The sequence below is a fragment of the Micromys minutus genome, assembly GCF_963924665.1.
Source record: "Micromys minutus genome assembly, chromosome: 15".
Lineage (NCBI taxonomy): Eukaryota > Metazoa > Chordata > Mammalia > Rodentia > Muridae > Micromys > Micromys minutus.
This window is the reverse complement of record NC_137984.1, coordinates 17673186-17680820: the sequence shown is the minus strand read 5'-3', so window position 1 is coordinate 17680820 and position 7635 is coordinate 17673186. Positions and strand designations below refer to the sequence as shown.

At 42.3% G+C, this 7635-nt stretch overlaps 1 pseudogene across 1 annotated transcript; it reads left to right on the top strand.

Moving 5' to 3' along the window:
• The first annotated feature begins 6624 nt into the window (after positions 1-6624).
• LOC308430300 (peroxiredoxin-like 2A) lies at positions 6625-7262 on the top strand (annotated as a pseudogene). The gene has a single exon. The product of its transcript is annotated as a peroxiredoxin-like 2A (transcript).
• Positions 7263-7635: the final 373 nt, after the last annotated feature.

Sequence of the window (7635 nt, the reverse complement as noted above, 5' to 3'; positions counted from 1 at the left end):
TACATCAGGGCTGAAGCGATGAGTTGGCAGTTATGAGCACCTTTGTTCTTGTGAGGACTGAGGTTCATCTCTTAGTATCCGCATAGTGGCCGCAACCAGCCATAGCATTGGTTCCAGGGCATGTGACACCCTCCCCGGAATGTCGTGAGCACCAGGCACATACATAATGCACATACATAGATGTAGGAAAACATATACATATAAAAGCAATAAGTCTAAAATAATTTAAAAGAACATACACACACTACGTCCTCGGTACATATGTTAGTTTTAGCAGACAAGAACATACTTTTATATAAACTACACACAAACTTCTATATACTTTAAAATAATTTCTAGTATCCGTATAAAGCCTTTACATGTTCTGTTCGGATACAATTAACTTCTGGATTCTTTTAAAAGTAGCTTAAATTCACACATCTCCCAGATAAGGAGAGTTGACTATGCAAGTACCAGCACACACACACACACACACACACATTTTATATGCTCACATACACATTATGGATTGTGTGCCCTATATATAGATATGTAAGATTATCATCTTGAAAAAGAAAACTTAGGTGTGTGATGGGTAATCTTGGTTGTCAACATGACACATTTGGGATGATGGAACCTCAAATGAAGAACTGTCCCGATTAGACTGGTGATCTGACTATGTATGTCATGGTAGTATCCTTTTGATTGCTAACTGAAGCAGGAGGGTCCAGCTCACTGTTGGCAGTACCATCTCTAAGCAGCTGTATAAGAAAGGTAGTCTGGGAAGAAAGAAGCCAGTAATTGCGTTCCTACACAGTCTGCTTCAAGCTTCTGCCTTGGCTTCTTGCTTCAGCTTTGTTCAGCGATGGTCTGCAATCTGTCAGCTGGAGTTTTCTTCTCAGTTTGCTTTTGGTCATGGTATTTATCACAGCAACAACAACCAGGTTGGGGGGGGGCGTGTAAAGTAGGGCACTAGGTTACTCAGCTAAATAAGTACCCCAGTTCTGTTTCAAATCTGTGGGCACGGACTTTAATTATAGTGTCCATAACTACTTATAATAAGTGGCCTAGTTTGCTTTTTATTGCTGTAATAAGCACAACTAAAACAACTTGGAGAGGAAAAGATTAATCTAGATTACATATCCAGATCCGTTCTGCCACTGAAGGAAACCAAGGCAAGACCTCAAGTCCAGAACCTGGAGTCATGAACTGAAGCGGAGACCACAGAGCAGCTCCCTTTACTCACCGCTGCTCAGCCTACTTTCTTACCCAGCCTTCTGCCCAGAGCTAGCACTGCCCCAGATAGACTGGACCCCTCCCCACATCAATCACTAATCAAGAAAACGCCCCACTTGGATACCCACCAATCCGGTGAAGGCATTTTCTCAATTGAGGTTCTCTCTTCCCAAATGACCCAAGCTGTCAAAAACTAACCAGCACAGTGTCTGTGCAGTGACAGAGTTGATAAAAACTCAGTTTCATGGACACTTTCCTCAGTATCTTTACCTCACCACAGGTTCCCGTGCTTCAAACCAGACAACTTCGCTATGATGTAACACATGTTCATTAATTCAAATGATTTTAGAGGTCACGATGAGTAGTGTTCTAATATTAGTTTTTGATAACAATAGTTGTCCAATGAATAGATAAAGGAGTAAACCAACGGTTTTGAAGAAGTTGGAATTCAAACATTTTTGAATTCTTCTTTAGGTAGTCTGTTCAGTTTTGCAAACTTCAGTATCTTTAATAGGGGAGGGGTGTTCTCAAAAGTAAAACTCACAGGAGACCGGTTAGATATCCAAAGATGTCTGCATGCTACTCAGCCATCCAGCTAGGAGCAAGAGAGAGAGAGAGCCAAAAACAATCCCTGAGCAATATGGAGTGAGTCCTGAGATTACTACCCAGGAGGGGGAAAAGGGAGAAAGCAAAACAATGTATATAACATATGTTTGTTCATTGGAAGAAGAGAAATAAGGTAATATACATTACCAATTTTGGGGGAAAAGCCTCTTATAACAAAGATTTAGTTTATGTTAAAGTATGAGTGTTTGCTTGCTTGCATGTGTGTGTGTGTGTGTGTCACATGCATGCCTGGTGCTGGGGAAGCTAGAAGAGAATTCTGGGTCCCTTGGAACTTTAGCTACAATCGTGAGTTGTCATGTGGGTGCTGAGAACAGAACTCGGGTCTTCTGAAAGAGTAGTAAATGCTCTTAAATTCTGAGCTATTTCTCCACTCCCAGCCAAACAGCTATGGAAACATAAAGCTATGAATTAACAGTATTGATTTGTCATATGAAGCAGATGTGAATGGAATGTATATATTAGGAAAGCATGAAACCATCTAATATATCTTCTTGCTAGTTAGTTATGTTTTGCATTTTATATACAAGAAAAGAATGAAATTGGTGAGGAACGGTAGCATATAGGAGGGTTCTAAATGTCAGGGCATCTGGGTAAGTCAGTGAGTTCTGGGCCAGTTGAAATGTTACAACACATTGCTTCAATAAAATAATAATAGAAAAGTAATATGAAGGCACATGGGTATTTCATTGGGTAAAGGTCTGACTGCCAAGCCTGATGATCTGAGTTGGATCTCCAGAATTCATGTGGTTTAAGGACAATATTGACTCCCTCAAGTGGACTTCTGCATTTGTGTGCCATGACACAGACTGCCCCCTCTCAATCTCTCTCTCTCTCTCTCTCTCTCTCTCTCTCTCTCTCTCTCTCTCTCTCTCTCTTTCACACACACACACACACACACACACACACACACACAAATACATAAATGTAAAAAATAAATAAATAAAATGAAAGCATTTTAAAGCTCTAAAATTGGATTCAGAGAGAAACAAAGTAAAAAGGTCCTGATTTATAGAAATTTAAGCTTTAAAACCAAAAGTGATCAGATGTGTTCTATGCATAGACGTGTATAGCTCAAAAAAAGAAATAAATAAAGCTCAACTTACATCAAGAATTTTACATTAGAAAATAAGACAGAAAGCCAACAAATATGAAGGAAATGCAGTATGTAGGTACAGTTAAAAGAAATTACTTTTGGACTAGAAAGTATTGTATATGGTAAAATAGACTTTTGTTCTGTCAGGTTTAGATGGGGTGGCTTGGCTCGGAAGGACACTGAGACGGATTTCCACCGTCTGTGCAGTTCATGTTAGAATTAATAATGTCATGGGAAGACAGAAGAGGACCAGCAGCATGGGAGGGGCTCCAAGGAGATCCCAGGCCCCTGCTCCAGAGAGAGAAAGTATGACAGGGTCTCTGAAGAAAACCAGAATGCGCATGGCAGAGGAGGGAATATTGTTTTATACCTTTTAAGGGCGAGAAAGGCTCAGAGCAAGAGCCATAGCCAGGCTTTGCCACTTTGCAGATGAGCTATCATGGCTCTGAGAAGATGCTGGGTCAGCATCAATGAGATCTGAACAGAGCCTGAACGCTAACAGTACAGTCTTAGAATTCCCACCAGGCACAGCTAGCTCTTCAGTGTTAGAATTAGGTCTCCATATGTTCATGTGCATTGTCTTGTCCCTTTTGTCGTCTTAGTAGTGATTCTATTAGTCTTCAAACTTTGTGTGCTCAACTGCTGCTCTGATTTTATCTCCTCTTGTTGATAGCTCATCTACATTCAAAAGGTCCTATTGCAGTCCAGTTTTATACACTGGGATCCCTTCACTTGTTCTAAGTTCTAAAAGTCAACACAAGTGAAACTCTATATTCCATTTCAACCGTAAGTACTCAGACCAACCCAGGACTCAGCTCAGAAATTATTTTAGGGACTCATCTCTTGATGGGGAGGAGCATTTGGTAGCCTTAATCCTGCAATTCACTAGGAAAAAAACCAAAAAACAGCTCCATTATTTTAGGTCAAACTTAAAGCAAGCATTTATTAAATATTAAATACTGATCAAGAGATGAACTTTGGTCAGGCCTATTCCCTGAAAGTTTCCAGCTGGAGTGGTCTCAAGACATATGTTGCAGGTACTTATGAGTCCAAGACTATAGGCCACTGTATTTTCCCATGATGCGTTATCATTTCTCAAGAACTACAATTCCCAGAATTCCAGAAAGTTACTTGGTGCCTGAGCAGGTGGGTCTTATAGGTTAATTTTTGGGCATTACGGTACCAAATTAGATATAAGCAGGATGGGAGCTTAACTGGAACTAGGACCTTCTTTCATAATAAAGAGCTTATAAAACTGAGGATAGGAACTCAAATTACTAATCATAAGAACAGATTCTCATTCCTCTGATGATCATTATTAGATAACAACTATCCAAACCTGGCTTTAGGAGGATCTCACTTCCATTATTTCTGTGTACCTGGTCATTTTTTTAGCAATTTGATAGCATGGCTTTAGCCTATCAAAACAAGCAAGCTTGCTGACCACTTGGATAGGGCACATCCCTCAGGAAGACATGCTTGTTCTAAGGCTGGAACTAAGAATAAACCTAAGATGAAGATTGGAAGAATGGTCCCCCTGACAACTGTGCACTTGTTCTAGCTTGTTTTTTTATTGCTGTGATAGAACACCACAACCAAAATCAACTTAGGGAGAAAAGGGTTTATTTTGCCTCATAACTTTATAGTCCAGCATGAAGGAACATGAAGGCTATAGCTTTATAGTCCAGCAAGGATTCAAGGTGGGAACCTGAAGGCGGGAACTAAAGCAGAGATCATGGAGGAATGCTGTTTACCACTTTGCTTCGCTGGCTCAGCTTGATCTTGTGTATAACCCAGAACTGCTTTTCCAGAAATTGAACCACCAGTGTTCTGGCCACTCCTACATCAGTCTGTAGTCAAGGCAACTCCTCCACTGACTGTAGTCAAGGCAACTCCTCCACTGACTTGCCTACAGGTCAATTTAATGAAGCATTTTCTCAACTGAAGTTTTCTTTCCAGAAGACCATAGTTTATGTCAAGCCAGCCAAAAAACTAACACAGAGAACTTAACTTTCTACAAATAATATTTTTCAAACCAGGAACTGTTGTGTTACATACTTAAAAAAGAAAAAAAAAATGACAATAACTCCAGCAGGCCTGGTCTCATCTCCTGGAGACTCTCTGAACTAAAGCTCCGAAATCTCTCCACACCTGACTCTCTAAGGTCCCACAGTGGGTCACTGCCACGGCAGCCCCACACATCCAAATTCACACGACTAGCTGGGGTGCACTTCTTCAACACCCACACTCTGCCGCTGAGTCGCAGCATGAAGGAAAACACCACATAAACTTCGTTTAGAATCAACCGGTAACACAATCGCTGGGCACAGCAACTACCATCCTAATTTGTAAGACATTCTAAATTAAATCCTCTGGTACTGAATCCTGGTGGACCTGCCATCTAAATGGGGACCCTCTTGTTTGCTACATCTTGTCCTCCCAGCTCTCCCCAACTAAAAGCAAGTCACCTCTTCCTGCCTCTTTTCCCCTCGCCAACCTGGAAGTCCCGCCTACTCCTCGTCCAGTGTTTGGTCCCATGAAATCTTTATTCATTAGGCAAAGGTCCTGCTACAAGGGAATTTAAGAATGACTCCAACAGAATCGTCCCTTTGGTCATTGTGACTCATTTGGTCTCATCTCTTAAACTCCCCCCCCCCCATATAAAGGGACCAAGAGATGGCTTGGTAGTTGAAACACACTTGCTGCTCTTGCAGTAGACTGGATTTAGTACCCCGACTTCAAATGGCTGCTCTCAACCATCTGCAACTCCAGTTCCAGAGGATCCAGTACCCCCGTGTGGGTATCAGCATGCATGCCCCTCTGTGGGTCCTTCATGCATGCAGTGCACAGACAAACATTCCGGCAAAATACCCATACTTGTGACATTTAAAACAAATCTTTGTGTTAGAGAATCTTCTCTTTAGAGACTCATTCTTGATAACCTCTGTCTATCTTCTATAGTATATACTTTTGTTTCTCATCTGAATTCTCTAAAGCAGATCACAAGAAACAAGGAGCAGAGGAGAGTCTAGACCAAGACCCTGGTGACACAAGACGCTCTTCAATTTATGTCTTGTTGTCATCACTCAGTAAGTTCGTGAAATGTGCACTTGGGACTGACTAACCATAGAATTATCTTATCTTATTGTTCATTTTCTGACATCTAGATTGTATAGAGTTCAATTTCTTTAATTTTCCATTTCTAATGATTTTCTAACATTAGGGTTGCAAAATTTAAGTCTCTCAGGGGAAAATTTGATTCTTCCAAAGTTGCTTGGTCCCATGGGCCCTCAACGCTGTGCTAAAAAAGATGGCAAGCAGGAGGCACCTCAGTCCACTAGAGCACCTCAGGGGGTCAGTTGCGGCATGCTCCTCGACCAGCAAGGAAAGATGACCACCACCAGAGGATTCTTCTCAGATCATGCTTTATTGTGGGAGCCTCTTGGTTGAAGGGGAGAGCAGGAAGCGAGGAGCCCGAACTACCCTAGCTGTCCGCTTATATAGGGAGAAGCGCATACGGGCTTGCCATGATTGGTTGTCACCAGTCTGCTGACACCAGAGGCCTCGGGATTGGCCGGAGATAGGTTAAGTACTGCGCATAAGCAGGGTGCAGCGCCTTAGCTGACAAGAGCATTACTATATATGGAGTTGTTTACCTCAAACCGTGAGGGAGCCAGCGCCATCTTGTAATGGCGTCCGAATTCAGCTCCCCACAGTCAGTGACGTCTACGGATGACGTGTCCTGGGTATGTGGTCTATCAGTGCGGGGGCTGTGGGGCTGCTGCTTTGGCAAGACCCAGAAAGTGGCACCGGAATATTTGAAAGACATAGACCTGAGCACACCAGAAAAATAACCAAGAATATTCAAAGCAGAGAAGCTACAGGAAAGGAACGGGGCTATGATTTTGGCTGTGCCAAGGCCAGGCTGCTTCCTCTGTTGAGTGGAGGCTGCAGACCTGTCGTCCCTGAAGACCAAGTCAGATGAGCTAGGTGTTTCTCCCTATGCTGTAGTGAAGGTGCAGATTAATACAGAAGTGAAGGACTCCCAGCCTTAGTTCAAAGGGGAAATCTTCCTGGATGAAAAGAAAAAGAACAAAAACAAACAAACAAACAAACAAACAAAAAACCCTATGATCCAGAGAGGCAGAAGATGATGTTCCTGGGCCTCATCTGTTTGGGTGTGTGGTACAATTCCTTCCCGGCCCGGATTAGAGGTTGCTCTGGAAACCTGGAAGGCAAAGGATTCATCCTTGGGAGTTTTGTGATAATATCTGGAAAACAGGGCATTCTTCTTGAGTACCAAGAAAAAGAATTTGGACACATATAGAGCCCACTCTCTGTTCTGGAGCTGTAAAGATCAAACCACAGACTCTGTCCTTGGAGAATAGGTGATTATTCACAGCTGCTGGCTGGGTAAGGCCTGCAGTGTTCAGCAAATTAGCTACGCTTTCACCATGGCCCCAAGAGCTAGGAAGCCACTGCATCATGTTTACTAGGACTTGGCAATGTATTTTAACATTGTCTTCAGTTTGGGCCCAGGCAGGCAGATAGGTCCTAGACAGAACTGAGTAAAACCTAACAAACCAGTGGGAGTTATTTGAGGAAAGATCTAGAAAATTCAAGGCTTAAAGTTTACTGCTACACCTCCCTTCAAAGGAATATGTGCCAAGTGCTGGTATTTGAAGTGAATTTTATTTTCT